The 24079-nt window shown below is 42.4% G+C and overlaps 1 protein-coding gene across 2 annotated transcripts in view; it reads right to left on the bottom strand.

The window, feature by feature from the left end:
* The window catches only part of GARRE1 (granule associated Rac and RHOG effector 1), a 59963-nt gene extending 46676 nt beyond the window's left edge, over positions 1 to 13287 (bottom strand). The window contains exon 1 of one of the 2 annotated variants that reach the window (XM_053952693.1): positions 13222 to 13287. The gene's annotated coding sequence lies outside the window, so the exon portion shown is untranslated. Of the gene's footprint in view, positions 1 to 12349; positions 12559 to 13221 lie in introns of those variants that run through there. The other variant, XM_053952692.1, reaches the window with a different exon arrangement.
* Positions 13288 to 24079: the final 10792 nt, after the last annotated feature.

The following is a 24079-nucleotide window of genomic DNA, read 5'->3' as shown; positions in this document are numbered from 1 at the left end:
ATGACAGGTACAGAAGCAATTCTAGGTCTTCATCGAGGACAGCAGCAGAGTCTTTAATTTTTCAGCACTGTTTCCACTCCCATGTGGGGACACAGCATAGGTGGTTTTAGTTATGCTAAGAATATTCTTCATTAGTCATAAAGAATGAAACCCAAGTTCTACAGAGTGAATCCATATATGACACCATTTTAAAATCATTACTTCACAGGGAAAGGGCTCCTGGAGCACAGTCACTGATGCAGGCTGGAGCTGCATGCTGAACTGTGCCTTCATTTCCAATAAAGCATGCAATGCACATTCAAATGCAAGTCAAAACAACCCTTCCAACACACAATTGTTCAGAGGAAACATTCAAATTACTAATGAGCACATGAAAAGCTTTGAAGCTCACTGAAAATTTAGGATTTTTTTTTTTAATTCTGAAAGAAAACCTGAGAACTATTTTTTGAAAAATCAGCCTTTCACTTGGAGCACTCGAGCATCAGCAGGTAAGGCAGCAGGTGCTGGCAGCAGTGCTGTTATCACTGCTGTCCATGCTGGAGCACATAAAATGGACACTGAGCACCCACTGCCTGATGGTTTTCTTTGATATTTAACAACAGTCATTAAACTAATGTTTCAAAATTAATTTAACAACTCCATTTAAACTAGTAAGTATGATCCACAAGGATACCAAAGTGATCTAGTAAACACTGAATTAGCCACTGTGCCTTGTGACTCTGGGACCTGCCACAAACTCCTGGCACACCTGGCTGAGCTCACACAGCTTCCCTGCTAGGGAGCCCACTGAGAGGACACTGCAGATCCTCCCCCCTCAAGAACTACAGCAGGAATTTTCTATCTGAACACAGATCTCAGACCTTCCCACACACTCACTGCTTCCAAGTCCCTCCAGCTCCAGTGGAACCATCGTACAGCAGTTATGGCTCAGCCAGGCTCATTTTGGACAAAACTCAATGCCTACACTCTTCCAGAAGCAATATTATGGAAACAGCAACTTCCACAATGGCTCTGGAGAAGGTAAGTGAAATTATTATTCAGGAAAAAAATTCTCTTTGCATCTGCTTAAGATAAGCAGCACAGTAAGAGAGCCCACGGAACAATGAAGTAGTTGGGAAGAGCCCTGCTGCTAGACCTTGACATCTAAGGCTTGAACTTCCACTGCAGTTCTTTATTATGTTCTCTATTTAATGGTAATTTTCCTTCTTCCACATTTTTTTCCCATTAGGCAGGCTCTGTCAAAAACCTGAACTTGTGTGTCCTGTGTCCCTGAATTACTGATGGCAGCAGAAAGTGCCAATGGCTACAGCACAACCAAACAAAACAGCAAATGCTTCTGCAGGAGGATTTCCACCCACTGCTGTCTCCCACTGTGCTAGATGGGAAAAAGTAGGGAGCTGTGTTCCTACTCCACCAATACTCCTTCCTTCTACAGCTCTGTAAGGATTTTGTTCTGCTTTTAGAATTCTGTTAGGCAATTACAATACCTATATTCTACGTAAGTCCACAATATGTATCTGTAAAAACCTCTCACGGAACACTGTAATGCATAAACACAGGGATGCCACATTCATTTTCTGCATTTCTATTTATAACATGAAGTGTGGAGTTTCCTGCAAATTTTGAACACTAAAAACATATCCTGCTTTCTTGCTTCCAATTCAATAACACTGGTCTATTTTCAATTTTGGTTAACTCCAGCCAGCTCAAACCCCAGAGTATTGGACAAGCATCCTTACTACACACTGAGGTATTTATAGATTTGGTTTTATCCACAGCAATACAAAAGATGGATTTCCTGCATGTACCTAACGATGCCTGTTATGTGCACACTGCACAATGCATGCTCTGCCCACTGAGGGAGTCAAATTTCAATGAGACATTTTCTCAAAATTTCAAGTCTAGAAATAAATAAAATAATTACCTTCCTTCAAAGCATCCAGTAACACTCTGCAGCTGGAGCAGGCCATACCACTTTGTGCATTTATTTTATTAGGTACAATGTGTTCTAAAGACAGAACTGGGACTAACCACAATCACAGTATTATTAGATACACCAAGGGGTTTTATCCTCTGCTAACACTTGTGCATTTACATGAAGCAAGGAGAGTTTAAGCAGTGCTTTAGCTGCCCCAGGGACATTAACTCGCACCAAAGTGAGTAACAATAACAGGAAATCTTTTGCATTTTCAGCACGGCAGATTCCTCTCCCCATCTTTCAGCTAACATTCCAATCCTCACTATGTAACACATACAATCAGGAGAGTTTTGTATGGCAATTAAAGTTTAAAGCAGGAAAAAAAATGGTAAAACTAAAAGTAAGAACAAAAATAAGCACGGGGGAAAGGAGAGTGACTGGATTTAGCAGCATAAAAAAAATGAGATGACTCTGTGCCTGGCAATGAAACTGATAGTTTTTTTACAGCATATCAATACAACAATATTCAAAATTCAGATGAAACTATATTTTAGGGCTCTCAAATGCTATTAGTGAGGCATCCTGCTGCTTTCGGAGTTGCTGCATGCCTATCAGCAAATCACTTTAAACAGCAGAGTCACTTGTGAAATGGAACCTTAGCTCCTCTTACAGCTAATGTTTTATTCTGTCTGAAACAAAATTATTCCATGGACTGCTTTTCATATTTTTCAGGTGATTATGCTGGCATTTCTTTGCCTCTGAAGTTGAAACATACACTCTGTTTAGGGGTCATTGCTTTGTCCACACTTTGGTCACAACAATGTATTTTTATTAGTCAGAACTGACACTATTTACTATTAATAGAAACCATTTCAATGTTAAATTAAGCAACCTCTATTAGTAAGCACCTGGAAGATAACTACTCAAGAAAAAGCATCAATGAAAAAATCCTGTAGCATGGATGTTTTTACCATATACCAATGTTGTAAATACCTGACTTACCTTATCCTGAATTCACAGAATGTTTTGGGTTGGAAGAACCTTAAAGCCCATCTCATCCCACCCCTGCCATGGGTAAGGACACCCTCCACTATCCCAGTTATCCTTGGTTATTCCAAGGGCCCATCCAACCCGGCCTCGGACATTTCCAGGGATGGGGCAGCCATAGCTTCTCTGCCAGGGCCTCACCACCCTCATAGGGCATCATTTCCTCCTAATATTTAATCTAAATCTACTCTCCCTCAGCAAAGGCCATTCTCCCTTGTCATATCACTACATGCTTTTGTGAAAAGTGACATATTTAAGCTTGTTATTCATAAAGAAAAGGGATTTTTACCTAACATTTGTAATTCTAAAAGATTACATTAAATAGTCTCAATTACTTATTGAGTTCATGACTATGAGCAGTTGCTTTGCTATGTTTCTTACTACACTCTTCTCATATTTAAAAAAACCCAACATATTGAATGAAGACAAGAATACAAACAAAAAAAGGAGAGGCATTGCAGTGTAAGTGCAAGTAAGCCACAAGTACCTGCCACACAACCTTCAGCTCACCACCAGTCCAGGATGAGTCAGTTTCTTCCATAAGGAAGAAGCAGCAATTTTAGGATAAAAATCATTTCACCAGTGAAAACAAAAACCAGCTCTTCCCTTTACACCAACTACAAAGCATCAGTTTTGAAGTTTTAGTCCTTTAAATGCTGATTCTTACCAAAGAGGTACGCAACATCTGACGTGCTGTGCTGGAATACCCAGCAAAGACAAAGGCATCCTACACCTGAGGACACACACTGATACTTGTAAGTCAATGTGTCAGGTGGCTCCCTCCTCTGAGGGTTATTCTACAGCTGGCAATTACCATTCCCTGCTTTTTTTCAGTATATGAAGTGGGTCCTCTGAGATCACGAGGTTTGGACTGTTTCAGACAGAAACCCACCATCCTTTGGCCAAAACACTACCTGCCTGTGACACTGTAAGGCCAGGGAAAGCCACTGAACTACAGCACTTAGGTCAATGGTGTGATGGAAAAGAAGAAATTAAAAAAACCCTCAACACAAATCCTTAGCAACAGCTAAATAAAGGATTTTAAGTCCACTAAGGCAACAGTGCTTTGAGGCACGATGAGGTTTTTCACATGCTACTGAGCACAATAATCAATATTCACACGCAGCTACTTGCAATTTTGCCTGAAGTCTTCTGTTCCAAATTATACCAGTTTAACTTTGCTCACATTAGAATTCATTTTAGAGAAAAATATTTAGCATAGACGCAATATGCAAGATGCCCTGCATTCATATTATAACTTATTCTTCAACACACTGAACATCTGAATGAAAACACAGCACACCTTCTTGGGAACACTCGTGGTTATGAAGACCGGATCACTTACAAAGCTTGAAGTCAAAAGGAAAAGGAGCATTATTATGTAGTGTAGAAAATTTAGTCAATTTAGTATATATATAAATAGTATATAAATATAGTAAACTTAGTATAGTATTATACATTATACTATACTTAGCCTTGTTTTTCTAGGTCTTTCATTTCACGTGCAGTGAAATACAATCAACACAGCAGAGAGAACTCATGCTCCAGACCAGAACATACCAAACAGCATATGCAAAGAAGACACAATATATTACCTTCCTGAAACCACCAGAATTTTTGGAAAGAAACTGCTTCATCTGTCCTACAACAATTACAGAACAAAATACAAATATAACTTTTTAGCAGAAAGCAACTGACTGAAATATGTCATTTTCTCCTGTTTCAGAACACGACTTAAAATACCAGTAACACCATACAACATCACACAGAGAAAAGCACCCACTGGCTGCAATGTGAAGCTGAAAAAAAGCCCATAAAATGTGAATGTCTCAGGAAAAAGAACAAATGACAACATTAAGCCAAATGTTGTCAGTCATACAAAACCAGCAGCAGTCGTCTTCATCTCTCACACTGTACAAAGTTAAGGGCCATGAAGGCCTTTCAAGTGAAACACAGCAAATGCTGAAACACAAGAGAAGGCAGTCTAGTCAGACATTTCCATCAATAATCCCCCTAAGTGCAAGGGAATCATGACTAAGAGTATAAGGATAGAGGAACTTGAAGAACAGCAACATGCCAACCTACAGAAATGTCCTCAGAAACTAACTTGAGAAGCTTAGTTTAAAAATCACTGCAAATTGTCACAACCCCCCATCAATGCACTGCACAAGCAACAAACTGTGCAGCTGTTTAAGAGCAAATTAAACTCACACACTGTACCTTTACAGGCAGAGGAGCTCCTCAGGCCAGCCCTCTGCTACCCTGAGCCACAGCAATTCCCACACAGCGCTCACCTAACACACCTGGCCAAAGAACACCCTTCAGAAATGTGCCCAAATACACAGCAACCACCTGGCACCGCCTGGCAGCTGAGTGCCAGCTCCTGCGATCTGACAGGGACCTGATGGTCACTGAAACATGGAAAAGGAGGGCACACACAGAGGAGCTCTCATCTTCTACCCCGTGTTCAGCAGAAGCACAAGTACAGCACAAACCATGGGCTGTTATTCATTTGTCTGACTGTATCAGACAATCCCAGTCAAACCTCCTACAACCCAACCATTCCAGAAACTAAGATTGGAAAAAAAAAAAAAAAAAACCAAACAAGCTCTTTTCCTGCTGCATCTTCAAAGGAAGAAAATGCACTTTACCCAAAAAACATTTCCCTAAATCTTGTGTGTCAACTACAGATTTAATCTATCATACCAATTCATCTCCACAAAAATGTAACATTCCTATACAAAAACAAAAAATGTATCATTAGTGGTTTTCAACAGATTTCATATCCAGAAACATCTGCAGAGCAACAGATTCACTTAACCAGTCAAGGAACTTTTCTAACCACTAAAGCAACAGCTTTACTTCAAAATAGCACAGGTTAGATGTACCACTTTTCCACATGCAAAAAGCTCTAAGTGCACTTGACCAGAGACTGCCAAACCAGACCATACCCTGTCCCACAACCCAGCATTTGGTCTTAAACCTGAAATAGTCTTTCATGTGAAAGACAGCATTTATATTAGCATTGATAACCTGGATCTGTAGAATATCTTTGCTAAGAAGAAGGTATGAACAGGTCTGTGTTAAATTCATAGCCAGATTTTATATAAAATTTGCTAATTATCGAAGTTATTTTGTAATACCTGCCTAAAACTTTACAAGGTTTGCTCCTTTTTGGGTCTGGAATGAGGTCAAAGTGCTGAATTCAACATCACAATCTGTTGCCCTGGAAATTATTGCAATGTTTACACAAAGAAGTTTATTATGAGATCTAATAGGATTGCTCAAAAAAAATGTTTTCCTTCTCCTTCTGAAAGCAATACAAGACAGACAGAAAGACTCCTTTGAGTAAGGACTTCTCCAACATTTTAATACAGAACCAAGCATGTTCCCAAAAGCAGAATGTTGCTATAACATGCTCTGTTTTTCAGGGTTTGGTTCTAGTAACTGACATTTCCTTCCAGGACTCCACAGAATTTTCATAAGCATGAAACAAAAATAAGCCACAGAATTAGAAGTTCACATACACTTGCATTACTTTAGGAAATTTAATTTTTAGTTGACCTACCCTGCTCTTCTATACGTACACTTCAGCAACTTCTCTTTAAAAACAGCCAAAACAAGAGTAACACTACCAAAGCCTTAACCTTGTTTCTGGTGGAAAGGACAATTTATTTGTACTGGTAGAAGGACAATTTATTTGTACTGCACTAGGAGTTACTGAAGCACGCCCAGTTTGCTCTCTGTACGTAAGGAATGTCCCAAGTACCCCCTCACATCTCTGCTCTCATGCCAACAGCAGTCTTGGTTTCATCTCCACCACTCACAACTGAACTCAGTAAAATGAAATTCTGATCATTACCAAGTTTCTTCATTCTCTTTTGTTTATTTAGTAAATTAAAGGTTTTAGTTTTTCCCAAAGAACACATGCATATTTAGCAGAAGATCTATTTTTCAGCATCATATTAAAGTTTTTTATTCCATCACTTGCTTGCATATGCTCACCTCATATAGAAAAAAGGGCTGATCTTATTGCCTTATTATTTAAATATTTGCAAGTTGTGTTGCTCAGCCGAAAAACCACAAATACCAAACTATGTCTTTGGTAAGAGGCTAAATGAAGTTTATTCTGCAGCTCAGAAACGTGCACTGATGAAGAAGGATTCTGGAACAATGTCTTTGCACAGTTTTAGTTAATGCTATTTCACACCACCTAGCCTTAACTCCTGCTTGGGCCAAGAACTGCAGACCACTCAACACAAGCAGCATTGCTACTCTCCCCTCCCACCAAGTACCTTCTCTGCTCAGGATCTTTCCATCTTTTACAAACACAGGGGCCTCTAACAAATTATGAACACCTGCATTCATTTTTACATGCATTTGACAAACATAGCTTCTTCTGAGCATTTGCAAATTACAAACTCATCCTACACTGAAGTTCCCCTGAAGAAGAACATACAGAACTGGAAGAATAGCATTTTTAGGTACCCTCTTCCTCCTTGTATTCTTCCTCCTTCCATCTAATACAATAGCATCTGGTGCAAGACTTGAAAATAGCATTCTGAGAAACATTTTGAAATACTCACCAGAAGGAGGTTACGTTCCTCAAATCTTTTGGAGTCTGGCACAGAATTACATTTACCCACTGTGATCCTTCCCCTGTGATTCCCCAGTCTTTCACTGCAGCTGTGAGGATGCAGACACGAGAAGAATCTTTCAAGATGAAGAGTGTTTCTGTGTCTGTCCTTCCTAGACACTACAGCTCTCTCTGCTTTTCAGCAGTTTGTTAGATGATTATATAAAAAGAATATCTGCCTTCTTCAGGATGAGATTGCCAGTTTTAAATAATATTTTTAAAGGGACTTTAAAAAGTCCCCTTTCTTAAAGGGACTTTAAAAAATATTACCATGTACTTAGGAAAAGATCTCCAGATTTTCCTGGAATGTGAGCTGCAGACATTCAGGTGCTCCGGGACATTCAGGTGCTTGGACTCAAAGTGTTCCCAGGTACACAGCCAACTTCTGTAATATGTACAGAAGAGCAGGAAGTTCAACTTTCATTAAAAAATACCTAGGAAAGTTGCCCTGAATATCCGGGTATGAGACAAATCTTGTGGACACTTCAAAGGATCTGATTTTACCCCAGTAAATCCAGAGGAATTCCCAACATCATCCAGAAACTCACAAACATACCAGTTATGACCGTCAGGTATTCTACTTGGGAAACTAAAAACACTCAGTTACTGACAGGATTAGAGCTACCCTCACATGAATGAATCACACTAGAAATGCCTGTGGAGAAATGGAAAAAAGGTCCACCACAGTCCCTTCTTCCTGCTCTTCTCCTACCCTCTCCTCTACAACTCTGCTTTAGAGTTCCCCAAATGTGTTAAAATAAAGCATTAAAGAAACTAAGTTCAATACTGTAATTTCTATCAAGGGAAACAAACTTTCCCTTACATTCAGAAGCTGTTTAGGTTGAGGAGATTTATTCTGTTCCCAGATTGCAGAGTACACGACACAGAGCCCGAGGAATTTTCTATAAGTGGATGGTACCATTTAAATGTCAACTTTGAGTGCACAACTAAACAAGAGTCACACCTAAAACACTGCTAATTAAACAGCCAGTTGATATGTTCCCTTCCAGCATTCTAACCAGCACACAGGTAGTGTCAGGAAAGAACAAAAACAGAATAGCTCAACATGAGGAGTGACCGACAGGGTGGTGGAAGAATTTTCCTGTTGAAATTTTCCAAAGAATCTCTCTTTTGCAATGCTGTTGTACAAAAATGCTTATCAGAAAATGGTAATGCCTAACAAGTACCCTACTGTAATATGACTCAATAAACCAAAATAGAGTCCCATTGACCCCAAACCCCCAACCACTTGAAAAAGCAGAAAACTTGCTGGGAAAGCCAGCAACAAAAGATCACAAAGAAGGAACAATGAAAATCTAGCTAGCCTAAATGAGAAAAGACTCATCAGATATTTCAGGGAGAAAATGTTACTAAAAACATAATCAGGAATTGGTCACAACTTAGGGACACATTGTGAATATGTTTCCTAAGGCATAATTTTGTCAATGTGTCCCTAACAGTAAAACATTAGGCAGTTACTCTATAACAAAATTTTAAGTTTTTGGTTTGCTTTTTAGCTAATACAGCAAAAATTCTATCTGCCAGTGCTATCGTGTTCTCCTATGAGGGCTTTCCTTAGAAGGAAGAATATTTATTTCCTTAGTGAAAATGGTTCTTCAAAGCCAAGTCCTAGAATATCACACTTCCAGCTTGAGTTGGATAAGCTGCCGTATGTTATCACCAGACTGAAGCCAATTTGCCATCGATGGAATGCAGTATCACAGCTGGGAAAATGCCTGACGTGCTGCACAGCCTCTCAAAGGCTCACAGAGCCTCAGCTACTTCCACCTCAGACCCACCCATACACTCACAGACATCCCAGGACTCCCCCAGCTGCACCTGGAGTCCTTTGCATTCCCCTTTTCTGTCATTCTTCAAAGCTTGACCAGCATTCTAAACTTTCTATTCTACTTTTTCTCACATACACTCACTCCTTGTTCTTTTACTTCAAAGCACTCCAACCTGAATCCCAGGAAGTTGGTTTGCCTCATGCAAAGCTTGTGACCTTAACAGAATCACACAGATCAGTTCCCCAAAATTTATCTTAAGTAACCAACATACTAATTCATTAATTACAGCAGGGTAAGACAAGATTGACATTCCAAGACCACAGTTCTCAAAACAATTTGTCTAGTCACATTAGAGCTCTTCAAAGTGAAACACACCTCATTACCACCAAAATTATCATTTTGAAGTTCCATTTTAAAACTCTTTTTTTCTCTCCTTGTTTTAATCACCATTTGACAAAATTCAAGGACTGGACTAAACCAGTTTATCCACAGAACACCTCAAGACTGGAATCCTATCAGACCAAATTGGCAATTAACCTGCAAGGCAGAATTTGTGAATGGAAAGTGTCCTATTCCCCCACACACACCTTAAGGGCTTCTTTGATGGCTGAAAGGACAAATGTCTGAACAGCTCCTAATGTAAAACTGTCTTGAGGTACATGAACAGCAGAAGAAACACAAAGCTAGACATGCAACAAGCACAACTCCAAACTTCCTCTCACTGCGTGTGAAACCCATCTTTAACATATTCTACTTAATTTTCAAAACATTTTTTCATCCTACAAGCCAGAATTTCAGATTTTACAGGTATCAAGACACAGGACCTCCTATGGTTTAGATCCACAGTCCCCACTAAGTTTCCAGCACATACAAAATCCAAACAGAACCTGGAATGCACCATGGCCCAGAAGCAAGGGATTGCCTGCAGCATGTCACCATCACTCGATGTCCAAAGGCCTGGGAAGGGTATCCAGACACATCACCAAGCTCTAGGAGGAGCAGAGCAATTACAAAACAGATTTTTGTCAAGTGCAGCAGCGCCAGTTGCCCTGAGAGCCAGCCCAGCACAGTACCCTGTGATGAGGTTACCCATGCTGCTGGAAATGTCATCTTTCATGTACAATATAAACCCCTTCTGTAGCTACTAACAATACCCTGGCATTGTTTGCAACACGTAGGTTGTTGCACTGGCTAACACCCAATTCCAGTAATAATATTCTACCTACCTACAATCACCACAAGAGAATACTCATTCTCAGCCCTGCCTGATTCTGCAGCACAGCAGCAAGCTCCTGAGAGCTGCCACACTCCAGCAAGTTCTGCATCTCCCTGTGCAGTTATCTGTCTGCACTGATCAGACACTTCTCTAAAACTCTAGAAACACCTTGAGATTACTGGGAACAAAGGAGCTCTTTTCATACAGCACAATTAGTCATATCAGCAGTGATAGCTATTTTGAGCAGCACCCATTAATCACTATCATTAGCAGGATTTCTGGTGTACCAGCATTCATTGTACCAAGAACAAGTCTTTTCCTATTACAGTATTACCACACAAACAAAAGCAGCACAATTTCTCTTGACATAACCCTGTTTTGAGCAAGGCAAGTGGCAGCACTTAAAATGACTGTCAGTGTCAGGTTTAAAGAAAAGCTTACTTAGGACAGAAAAATACAATTGTTTTGCTGCAAAGAAAAACTGGCCATCATTTGTATGCTGAGGGAGAAGGGGTGTTGAAAAGCAATAAATTGTGGGAAGAAGTGGGGAATAAAGATCTCAAGCCAAAGACAGCAAACCCTCAGAAAAATAAGATGCCAGTGACCAAATCCAAGCTGATGCCCAAGAATCAGAAGAAATCTAGACTTCACTTTTACACGTCAGTAGCATATATTTGCCTTATTACATTTTATGAGGGATTACTTACCTGTTAGCCAAATTTAAGAGTCTCAGAACAGACTTTCAACTAGAAAAATATTCCCTGTACACATTGTTTCTAGTTTCCTAACCACCCTGAGTAACTCCTGATGGAGAATGAGAGCAGCCAGCAGATGCATTCCTGCCTTACATCAGCCGAGGAAGCAGCACCACAAGGTGCACGGAAAGCAGTGGCTCTGAGCTGCTCCCAGCCTGGCTCCTCCAAGCACCAGGAACATGTACATCGACCTGAAACACATCTTCATCACAGCCACACATTAAATACTTAGAAAGTTCTGCTGGGAAGGAAAGAAAAGAAAATACAGGAAGAAAAACCTTCTGCAAGTCTTGAACCTGGAAAACTCGCCATTCTTTACAGAAGGGTCCAGCTTTATCTTCTGTAGAAACACTGCCGGGTAGAAGACTCGAGCCAAGTGCAAAATCACGATGGTACCCACGATACACAAACAGCACCTGTGCACGTACCAAAATGGGTCAACACTGCTGATCCCATGAGCTGCACACCAAAACCTTCATGTGGCCAGGAGCCACACAACACATACCACACACCTCAGAGAGGTGAGGGAAGGGGAGCTTCAGCTGCCTGTGCCCACAGAAAACAAACATTCCTCAAGAGCACCGCTACCTCTCTGCTGACAGCACTGAGCTGAGGAAACAAACATCCAGCAACAACAGCCTTAAAATCCAGCAGCTGTAGATGTGAGATTGTCCAACAGGCACCCCGGCAGTTACAGATGCAGTGCCACTTTGGGAGCCAAGCCTCAGCCTCGTGCCAGCTGCATGTGCCGCCGAAGCCACCGCACGAGCCACCCTGTAACACCAAGTTTATTGCAGCTACACACCACGGAGGTATGGCTGCTTTTCACAACAGCCAGACATCTGTGCCTCTATAAAAACAGTCATGATAATAATAACGGCCAATTTATACCTGTAACAGGGTTTATAACCTCACATAAAACAAACAAATAAGACCTTCTGACTGCTTTCAAGTTCCTAAGCCGACATTCACCCGACAAATACATACCTCTACCATTTCCTCTCCACTCAAACGAATAAAACCCCTCAAGCAGGGAGAAACAAGGGAGCATTGCTAAAGTTTTAAGCTACAGCCCAAAATGCGTTATCCTCTTCTGCTGGCAGCTACCATATGCACACAACATAAGGCTCGGCAACAACAAGCGGCACTTGCAGCTCGCATCAGGTGAACAATCTGTACGCAGCTCCTGCAGCGGCCGGGGACGCTGCTGCCCGCAGGCCCCGGGCCGGGGGGCGCGGAGCGGCCCGGGGGCCCCGAGCCCGGCCGGGCTTTGGGCGGCGCCGCTGCCGCGCTGCCCGGGGAGCTCCGGCCGGCGCCGCCCGGGAGAGGCCGCGCGGCGGGGCCGCCCCAGCGCCGGGGGCCGGCGGGGCCGGGCCGGGCCGGGCGGGCGCCCCGGGTCACCGTGGAGCAGGAAGGTGCGCAGGAATTCCCGCAGGCGCAGTCCTGGCCCCGCCGCGATGCCCGGGCTGCCCGCACACGGATCACGGGGGAGGGGGGGAGGCCGCAGCCCCGACACCGCCCCGGGCTGCCACCGACACCGCCCCGGGCTGCCCCCGACACCACGGCCGGCCCGGCCCGGCCCCGCCGGGGCACTGCGGCCACGGTCCCGGGCACCGCCGCCTCGCCTTCCCCCGGCCGGGGCTCCCCCCCGGCCCCAGCCCCCGCCGGCGCCTCCCGAGCGGCCCAGGGGCTGCCCCGGGCGCTGCCGCCCTCCGCACCGCGTCCCCCCGGTGCCGCGGGCGCTGCCAGCCCGCTGCCCGCACGGCCGGGCCCGCGGGCCGCGCTGCGGGGCTCGGGCGGGCGGGGCCGGGCCGGGCCGGGCCGCGGGGCTCGGCGGGCTCGGCGCGGCGCTCACTCACCTGCCCGCGACAGCCCCGGGCCCCGCGCCGAGCGCTCCGGAAACGGCGGCGGCTCCGCCGGGGCCGGGGAGGGGCCGGCGAGGGGCGGGCGGAGCCGCGAGTGACAGCGGGAAGGGGCGGCGGGAGCGGCGGACGGCGCCGGCCGCCGAGCGCGGGGGCGGGACGGGACGGGAGGGGACGGCAGCGGCGGCGGCTCCGCGGGGTTCGGGCGGGGGGCGCAGAGCCCCCGGGACCCGCCCTGGGTGCGGGACGAAGAGCCGGGGGCGGCCTGGCGGCACAGAAAGGGACAAGGGGACGAATTAATCAGTGAATATTTTATATGAGCTTAACATTGTGAAGGTTCTCGCTCTGTTGTTTTGGGGTTAGATGCAGCGTCCCGATTCAGGAGAGCTGCTCGAGACGGAGATCACCGGCGGCACCTGCAAAGTTCTGGTTTCCTTTTCTGTCCAAAGTCACTTCCTGAACAAACTGCAGGATTTAACACTCGTATTCAATGCATTTATTTGGGAATTAAGTAAAACTCACAAACATCTTCTCAAACTGATCCCTTTGACATAATTGTCATGGTGCTACCAGCTTTAGGAATTGTTCAGAAATAGGCCTAGTCTAGGATGTGAGGTTTAAACTTGTTTCGTATTATTTCTCAGGCTTAATGCAGGTTTTATACAGAAAAGTTTGCTGTACAAAATGATGTATTTTCAAATCCTGTTTCCACAGAGAGAGTCTCTGTTAATCCTGTCTCCCTTAGTAAAAGGTGGTTGCTTTTTATTTCTGTGACTTATTTAGAATCTTACCTTCTAAATGGAGCAAGCATTTAATTATGTACGGAAATGTCTAGTAAAGTTAGAAAATAGGGTAATGTGTAGTAGTAGGAGAGTAGTTAAAAATTGTTAAAATACATGTAAGCAAAATTTTTGCCTACAGGGCTCAGCATCCAATCATCTGGCTCTAATTCCCCCTCAAAAAACCCCAAACCCACACATTTGGCTATGATACTCATCAAGTGAAAATAACAGTAATTTCAGTGCTGCTAATCAGAAAACTCTGTGGGAAGAAGTGAAATTGTCAATTTATTGGACACCTTCTAGCCACAAGCTAGAAATAGGCCGCAAGTAGCGTCTGCGGGGAGCTGCCTGGGAGCAATCTGTGGCTTTGTTTCCTTCTCCAGAACAGATGGTTGCTGGCAGACCGGGCTTCTCATCAGTGCCTTCCCTCTGAACTCTTCTGATTCTTGTATGTCTACTAAGCATGTCTCTTCCCAGTAAATTTAGTCCTCAATTAAGAGATACCTGGGAAATACTTGGAAAGACATAAGGAAACAGAAGGCTGTCATATTGTTGGCTCCTGAGAGAGAGAGAGAGGTGTTGAGTATTCTTTGTACTGAAGAGTACAATAAAAGGCTGGAGATGGTAGTTTTTTACCTTTTTTTTTTTCCCTGTTTTTAACTGAATGGTTGCTGAAATACTGATTTTGAAAAAAGATAGAAAGACCGATGAGGTTTCAACAAGGTTTTGTTTGGAAGAAGGTATAGTTGTGAAGTGGAAAAACTGAGTGTAAAGGGAGTCAAAAGAAGCTGAAGAGGAAGGGAAAGAGAAAATAAAGTACTGGGATGAATTTTCCTTCCTTTCAGGACAGATACTGAGGCAAGTATCTAGAAGTAATCAAAAAAAAAAAAAAAAAACACAAAATTCCTCTTGTTTTCTTGATTTAGTGTTGTTTTGCTTTGGGGTTTTCTTCAGGAATGAAGAGGGCGATATTAACACACACAAACAGCCATGTATTTTTAGGGATGCTTCTATTTCCCGGCCGCGGGGAGCGGGGTGAGCAGGGTGGCCCCCAGGGCCGGGGCTGTGCTGGGCTGTGTCAGGCTGAGCAGAGCCGGGGTGCAGCAGGGGGACTCAGCCCCAGGGCTGCCCTGCGCTGTCACTCGGGTTTGCTGCATGTCCCGCCAGGCCTGGCCCAGAAAAGCTCAGCTCTGCCGAGCTCCTGCTGCCGGTTCTGCTCCCCACGTCCCCTGCAGGACGCGGTCCTGGCCATCTCAAGAGTGTCGTGTGCTGCTTCCAGGACACAGAGCTGGCAAGCGCTGCTGCAGGAGCTGACGGCCAGCACCACGACTCTTTTAACTGTACCCTGTTTTACCAACATGCAGTTTTACCAAGAGATCCCAAAACTGCAGGAGCCATGCTGACTAAAGTGCGCTGCATTCACAGGCAGAAATCTGTTCTGCAGACTGAGTCTCACAGTTCAGTACACCAGCGTGTTCTTCCTAACTATCTGGAGGTATCCAAATATGCTCTTATTTTGTTATCCTACTGATTTAACTGTATTCAGTGGAGTGTGCAGAGATTGGTTCTGTCAATGCTAACAGTTAAGTAACACACAATAGTCATATTTTTTATTTTGACTCACTGGATTTATTTAGATATTGTTATAGGGTTGGGTTTTTTACAGTGCTGTATAACAACTTTTAGCATGTAACTGTCTCTAATGAGCAGACATTTCGTTTGAAATTTACTGCAGATTAAATTTATAGATTGAGAGCACAAAGGCACAAAAGGACATGTAAGAATGGTAGCCTTAAAGTTAATATGTCTTACCAGATGGCAGGAATTTTAGACAGACTGTGAACTAAATAGGAAGTTCACACTTCCTGATACAAACAGGGCATGAAAACATGCAATTCAACAGAGTGTATAGTAACCAATGAAGAATAAAGACGAAACTCTCAAGGGCTAGAAAAATATGTGGTGTAGGTATCTATTGTGACATTGTACATTAAAATTCTTTTTCTGAGGTCTTACAATGCAATATTTATACTGAGTCATCTATTTTTAAAATTTTGTGAATTCTATTTTGAAAGATGGTAGTATGATTAACTATTTAGTAAAGTCCTATGTAGATCAGCATAGAATAGATGTATTCAGTAATGTTTTCCCCATTGATGTTAGATATATGAGAAAAGTGCTTTCCAAGACCTCCCTTGAATAGGACGGGAAGGAAATCAGTGCACAGTTTAAACAAAAAAATGTAACAATGTTTTTTAAAAAAAGAGGAAAGCAGCTTTGAAATGTATTATGAGTACAACTCGTTGTCAGGGGCTGTAGGAGGAAGAAATCATTAGCTTGGGAAAAAAGCAGCGCTGGCACAATAGCCATGTGCAGATGTTAATAAGGATATGCCTATCAGCAAGGTGTGGGATAAGATTAGGAGGATGAATGTTAGTAATATCATCCCTAAAGAGTGTGTTAAAGGAAAAACCTAATACACAAGAGGTTGTTTCTGTTAACCAGCTGGAGATGTGTTTAGGAAAAGGAAATGTGGGGAAAACCAGGGTGATTTTGGAGAACAGACCTGACCACTAATGTCCTATTGTATCAGCAGTGATTTTCCCTTTGTGGTTAGTAATTACTGTGGATGCTGTAGTGAGAGCATGTTGAAGAGCAGGATGAGCAGAGCAGTGTTGCCCTGGTGTTTGGGCTGTGTGCAGGTGGAGCTGAGCAGCAGTGTGCGCTGCTCTGGCTGGGGCTGTGTTGTACAGTCTGTACAGTGTGTCACGGCCCTCACAGCCACAGCCTGACCCACTCCTGCTGCCTGGATGTTTGACAATGCAGGCATACATGTAGGCTTCTAAAAATACATTTCACAAATCATCCATTCCAGCTGTCAGGGTGAGAGCAGTCCTTTTGTCCTGCAGCCCTGGACAACGAAAATCCCATTTCAGACAAATGAAATTTAGTCCTTTGCTGCCTGCCAGGAAAGCTGCTGACCTGTGCTTTGTGCCCTCAGCGCTCTGCCCACCATTGTGTCCAACCTGAGGCTTAGCACACAGCTGGCCTCTTGCCCAGGGCCTCTAAACAGCACCAACTGGCAAAAGCAGGCGTGGGCAGAGCCCCCAGTGCTCTCTGGAGCAGCTCCTGCCCGCTACCTCCACAGGGCCAGTCCCACTCTGGAAAGACTGAACATGGCTGGCTATAAATGGCCACCTAAAAATAAAAAGAGGGACAATCACCTTTTCTTGTCAGACAATTCAAAGATCCAGGTTACCTCAAAAAAATGCTAGGCTGCAAGCCATACTGGTTATAGGGAAAATAAATAAGTTCATAAAGTATATAAACCTCTTAATTCTGCATGGATCAGTCCAGTTTTGATCAAACTGAACAGAGGCCGCTGCCTTCAACTGACACTGGATGTGTCCCATGACCTTCTGGTTTTTATATTTAGATTCCCCATACTAATCTTCTCTTCCACAGGTCTTATGTCATCACCATTATTATAAGCAGAACTTGTGACTTGATTGACAGCAAACAACCTTTCCAAAAAGTAGCCAAGGAGTAAGAATGTTTTGTCAGAGTGACATATGATCATGACTGCCTGCAGTCCATTTTTGTTTACAGGCGGTCGAAGAATTTCAAATATTTATAAGGTCAGTGTCCCTAGTCCAGAGAAGAAGGAGAAGATGTGTTTGGTTTTAAATTATTGTTCTGCTTAAAAAATTGACTTCCAGACAGGCTTGAATGAAGGACTAGGCTCTGATGTAAATCCTCTGCCCGTTGCAGCCTGGAATGGGCTGCTCCCAACTGCACACACGAAGGGGTCACTGGCATGCCATATTTTTCCTTTAGGAAATCAAATACTTAAACATATTCATAATTCTTTTTGACTGTCTGATGATTCAGATCTCTGGGATCTCATTTTCCTTGTTCTTTTGAAAACTTTGACAAAAAGGAATCAGCTTGCAGAACCACAAAAATGTACTTCTCAGCCAGCTGTGGTAAAACAGTTTGCATGGCCATCTCGATACTGGAGAAATATTTATATTTAAAAAATCATTCTGATGATTAACAAATGAACATAAATTCATTATCAGTAGGGCATTAGCAGTTGCCTTAGAATTGTTCAAGGTATGCTGCAAACAGAGGTGCTGAGAGAATATTTGTGAGACAAAAGAGCTGTTGACATTTGAATATTGTTTTAAAACAGATATGCTGCAAATGTGGGACTGAGAACTAGACTGATTTTTTTTCTACTTAATTTGGCATTTAAGTATATGGCACAGTAAGGTTTGACAAAAAGTAAAATGTGAATCTATATAACTGACCCCACTTATTAATAGGGTGCTAAGGACTTATAGAGTCTAAATACTACTTAGGAAGAAGTGAAACAAAATTTAGAATTAATTCTAGAGCATTTCTAAACAGGTATAGAAAAATAGCATCCATTCTACTAAATGTTAGAAATTAGAGTCTGCCTACCAAATGATGTGTTTGTTTGACCTTGTTCAACTGATTCCATTAAAGTGTTGGGGATGTTTCAGATAACAAAATTTGACTTTTTTAGTAAGTGTCTTATATTGGATATGAAATTGTTATTTTACCAGTCTATACTAAACACTTTACCATACAAATGGTAAATTTTATTTAACTTTTGTTAATATAAATACACAAAAATAATACATGTTTATAAATATATATAAATATTTAAAGTGGTCTAGAAAGAAGCCTAAATGGTAGTTTTAAATCATTTCCATGTGGTAATTCCTGCAACATGGGGTTATTGCAGGGGGACTGGATAGGAGGCCAAATGCTATTGCATTGACTTAGTTTTTGTCAGGGCACTGTAACAAAGGCAACTAAATTTCAGCTGCCTTAGTGGTACTGTTATTACCTTTTGCCTATACAGATTTTTATTGTGGAAAACTGCCAAATAAGGAGTAATTTTGTAATTGAGAACATGGAATTATGAAAGTAGTTTGAACAGAAGACTAACAGGGAAACATATAAGTTAATATTTAATGGATGAAACTTTGCTGAATTACTTGATAACATAAAGTGTAGTAGATTCTTCATTAATTATTGAAATGCTCAGTGTTTCACTGTGTATTATAGATCCATCTATGCCTGAGATTGGGATGTAAGTAACCTCCTTGCAGGAAGGCAGGAATCCACTTCCAGGAACAGCCTATGAGACTGACCTCACTGACCCCTGCTACGCTCACCATGCTGAGCCTCTCTGGGGTGTCCTATCCAAACCAGGCCAGGTCACCTGGTGACATCACCATGGGGAGATGCCCATGAGCTCCTCTTTGGCCACAACAGAGCTTTGGCCACCTGTATGTCCTATGCTTGAGAAGATATTCAGGATGTTGACAGAGAAGAGTGGGACTTATCTGCTAAAACTTGGCAACGCAGGCTTGTCTGTTTTCCATGGGAGAGTGCAGCCCTCCATGCTTGACTGACTGAGGACCATTTTCCTCTGTCTCCAACAGGAAAAAAAAAACATAGGTGACCTCCCTGGCACCAGCACAGGTGACCTCACTGGCTGGTTTCAGGTTCCTGATTTGTTTAGTCAGCTTCCAATGCCTTGTACTTTCTCAGTAGCTGCTGCCAAGGCTGTACGTGGTTTGTTTGTATCGTTGGCCTCCTGCAGGGCCGGGCTCTCCTCCACACATCTGATACCAGCTTTGGGCAGCTTGCTCCCCTCATCACTAAACTGAAGCTGATGATACAGTGCCCAGGATTTTTTTTGTTTGCTTGCTTGCTCTTTAATCTTTCTCAGCAAAAATGGTACCCAACAGGCTGTGTTATCAGGTGCAGCTATCCTGCACTGGTGGACACATGCCAGGGTTGTAGAAGCAGATCTCACAGGGATTATGGTTCACTCTGCTGTTGTCTTTTTCACAATCCAGAAATTCCACAGTTGAAAATTAAGGGCTGCCAGAAGTTATTTCTCTGGCATCCCACAAAACTAAGATCCTTCAGCTGCATCAGGCAGAGAGATGCCCTTGATGTCTGAATGACTGCTTAATGGTGCTCTCTGCATCCCCTGTCTCAATTTCTGTGCCCTCCTTGTTTCAAGAGACACACACAAACCTCTCTATTGTCATTGGGCTCCAAAGGTCACAACTCATCTGTCGATATAAATTGTGTGTAGCTTTGTTGAAATTGATAATTGTGGTTCCCAGCTCTTTTGCATGATGTCTAATCAATTGCAGTATTGTAAAAGAAGGTAGAATAAGCTACCCAGTCTGTATCAGACTATCAGATCACAGCTGTGCCTGGTGTGAGAGGCAGGAAACAAACCATCAGTCCCATCAGAACTGCACATATGAATTATGCAACTCTTGTGTGAGTTGTCACGTCTGTGAGCACGGGGATTGTGAGACAACAGCCCTGTGGTAGCAACTGACAAGTGAGGGAAGGAAGAACTTTGTGTGTGCACTGCTAAATAATTCAAAGACAAGATAAACAGTACCTATAGATGCATCTTTTCTTCAGTTCACAGTAATGAGTCAAGATACTCTAAGTCAAATATGTGTATTGCAGATCCTTTTAGGCACTCATCAAGCCACCAGTTACTAAAAGATAAGGGAGATAAGACAAATTCTGTACATCGGTTGTTTTCTGTTGAGTTTTGCATATGTTAGTTTTTCTTTCGAATTCCAAGAATAAGGAAATTATGTAATATGATTCTTGCAAAGTTAACCTTTGATAGTGGTATTGAGTGTCAACACACTGTATTCACATCTCAAGGATCGTTGTAATTCCAGGAGCTGGGAGATGAGAAGGCAATAAATAATAGGATACAGGGTAAGCTCTTCTTCCTTTTTAATGGGAAAATATTTCAGCCATGGTGATGTAGTTGATAAACATTTGGTTTAGCACAAAAGAAAAAGGAGAAGAAAAGAGATTTAAATGCATAGTCATATAGGAAATAAAAATCCTCATCAATAAGTAGTCACAAAAGCAGTGAAAAACTTCTACTATAGTGTTCTTAAATTAAAATGTAGAACATGCACATGTATCCCCCAATCTGCTCAATATTGTTTTTAGGGAATAAATAATCTGTAAATTTGTTGGGGTAACACAATTTTCTATTTCCTGGAATAATTGCCCACAAACCTGAGCTTGACGCCTGTGTTAAACTAATGAACTCTTGCCTGTGTATGGAGGGTGATCCCAGGGATGGATGGTTACAGAAAAGTCAGATTTGGATATTAGACACACGTGTCCCTTGCAGGAGTTGTGGTTTTTCTCCTCATGTGGATTAAAAACCCACTGACAGTCTTCAGAGTGGCTAATTTAGGCCTTTCTGATTGCAAGTTCTAGGTAACTCCATGTTTTGCTTCATTGTATAATTCTAGGAATGGTGGTTTCCTGGAAAAAACAAGCTCATAAGGCTGTGGAACTCTCCCTCTCTCTCCTGGTTTCTGTGCATGCAGAATTGGCAAACACAATTGGAATGAAGTTCCATCTGTAGTGGTTTTACACCCTATGTTTTTAAGAGTCTGCAATCATTTTTCTGGAAACATATGAACAGAAATCCTCGTAAAGCTCTTTTCTCCAGCTGTACAGTGGTATACAAGTAATTTGGGGATTTTCAGCCATAACTATAGTAGCACTAGCAAAAGTTTGTTAGCTTCAGTCATGTTTTTTCTCATGAATTTTAAAAATCATGCTGCTGCTCTTCCAGTGAGATCCATTTGCACATAGATCTCATTGAAGGCCCGGGACCTGCATTTAATATGATTCCATTCTGTATCTAATCACACTTCCATTTTACATAAAATGAAGGTGGGAAGTTGGTTCAAGGTCAGCAATTTATTTATACATAATAATAATATTTGTAAATACCCTCAAAATCCAATTCAATAGGAATTTGAAGACCTCAAAAATGGAAAGATCTGGAGAGTTTATCCCCTGAAAAATTGGATGGTATCATGAATGATGAGGTATGAAATTGTATCTGTAATTTAAGAACCTGCAGTTATTTGCACTGTAGTAATTTTTGCCCCCTGTATGACCATACCTTTTAAATTCAAGTGTCTGATAATACAGACAAGCAAAATCAAACCAGCAGGTAGTTCAAACAGAATCTGTAGAACGGACAGCAGTAACATGTAGATCATTTTGAAAATATTCAGTCTATAGAACTGGGATTTTAAAGAGAGAGACTGGCAAAAGAATCAGGCTCATCTGAAATGCAGAGGAAAAAATGTCAACCTGAAGGTAGCATCTTCTAGAACAAAAATCTACATTTCCAGAGAACTTCCTTGAGCTGAAACAAGCTGCAAGATGGGCTCATTTCTTAAAATATCAATAGTTAAACTTGGGTGAGACATTCTTATTATGCTTTCACTGATGCAAATTCATTAAATTGCAATGATAATAAATCTTGAGAGATTAAGTTTATAATATCAGATGGTTGTTTCTGAGTTTTCTAAGACCCCGAGATTGGTTTGGCATGCAGCTGAACCATCATTTGTCTTTGCTGACAGCCCGGTTCTCATTCCCAGGCTCTGTGCTGCTGTGCACCAAATGACACTGTCCAGCTGGGGGTATTTTTAGCCTGCTTTGTAGCAGATGCAGGCTGGCACATCCCTGCCTACTCCAGTGATGTGGGTCACATTCCCAGCAGGAGCCACACCAAGAGAGGAGGAAGGAAACCACTTGCAGAAATGGGAGTGGTGCAAAGCCCAAGCCTCAGAGCTCTGCTTTAGTGGGTCAGCTGCCAAGAACTGCGTGTGAGTAGCGCTTTAAAGCTGTCTTTGCTTCCCTTCAGGGACCCAACTTGCAATTGAAATATCACACATGGGGAATTGCCAGAGCTTTGAATTAATATGCACATGACCAAAACAGTTAAAGTCACCTCCTGTTTGGCGCTCCAAATTCCTCATCCCCAGATGTGTATTCTATTCACTGCAGCAGTGAGGGATGTTTGGAGAAGTGAGTGTAGAATAAGGAATATTTTCCAAGAGTTTAGTTGTGCTGCCTTTTATATGTGCACATTTAAATTTAAATGTTAAATTTAGCTGTGGAGATCAGGCCCTATGACTTCAAAAAAATTATTTTTCTAGAAACCAAACTGAAATGTCTGTATTAAAGCATTTCCATTGTGAAAATTACCCCTAATCTGGAAAGATGTATCAATTAATCTCAATAGCATGTTATAAGACCTTTACTCTCTATTGTATAGTATATGTGCAAAATCAGTAGAATGTGTAATATGTGTATAATTATGCATAATTATAATGATTAATATTTAATAAATGCTAGTACAACAAATAATAAATATAAAAATTACTTCAAAAAGTAATATTTATAGGAACCGACATGATTCAATTAACAGAATGAATTGCCCATTGTTTTCAGCAGAACCCCATTTCCATGGCTGATGGAGTCACTTATGAAAATGAGACCAGGACAGCTGGATCACAGACCTGCAAACCAGGCTTGGGCAAAGAGAACTTGTGCTTTTACTGTGAATGTAGGCTGAAAGTACACATATTTTAACAACTTTGCTACCCTTCTACATGAAAACAAGGTCTGCTTGCTGTCTTTTTAGATGAGGAGTCCTGCTGGGGAAGGATTTATCTCATTCCTGTGTCACCACTAAGGCACTTAGGACTGAAAAAGCTCCCTGGCTTTTGCATCAGGAGTAGAATTATGGCTTGCACTTCCTGAATTTCTCTGCATTTTCATATTGAAGTCAGCAATAGTAACTTTTAATATTAAATGGGCCAGGCTGACAACTAATAAATTGAAACTGCAAACAAAAGGTGATATAAAAATCAGAGGAGTCACCATTGCATTTCTTCTAAACACTTGAAATAAGAGTAAAAATCTTATTTCAGCTTGGCTGCTTGTAAAGGAGAAGAAACACTGGGGGTTGCAAGAGATGAAGGTGCTGTGTAATGTCTGAAAACACCTCGGAAGGAGCTTACCTGTCAGCAGGGCTTTCACAGGGCGCGCTCTGCCTGCGGAGACTCCCAGGGCACGGCGACAGGCCAGGTGTGCTCGGGGCTGCTCGGAGCCGCCCCGGGCAGGGGAGGAGCACCACACCAGCCCTTTGGAAGGGGCAT

This window comes from Vidua chalybeata, chromosome 11, assembly GCF_026979565.1.
Source record: "Vidua chalybeata isolate OUT-0048 chromosome 11, bVidCha1 merged haplotype, whole genome shotgun sequence".
NCBI classification, from domain to species: Eukaryota; Metazoa; Chordata; class Aves; order Passeriformes; family Viduidae; genus Vidua; species Vidua chalybeata.
Note: the sequence above shows the minus strand (reverse complement) of the source record. Positions and strands in the feature narration are given on the sequence as shown.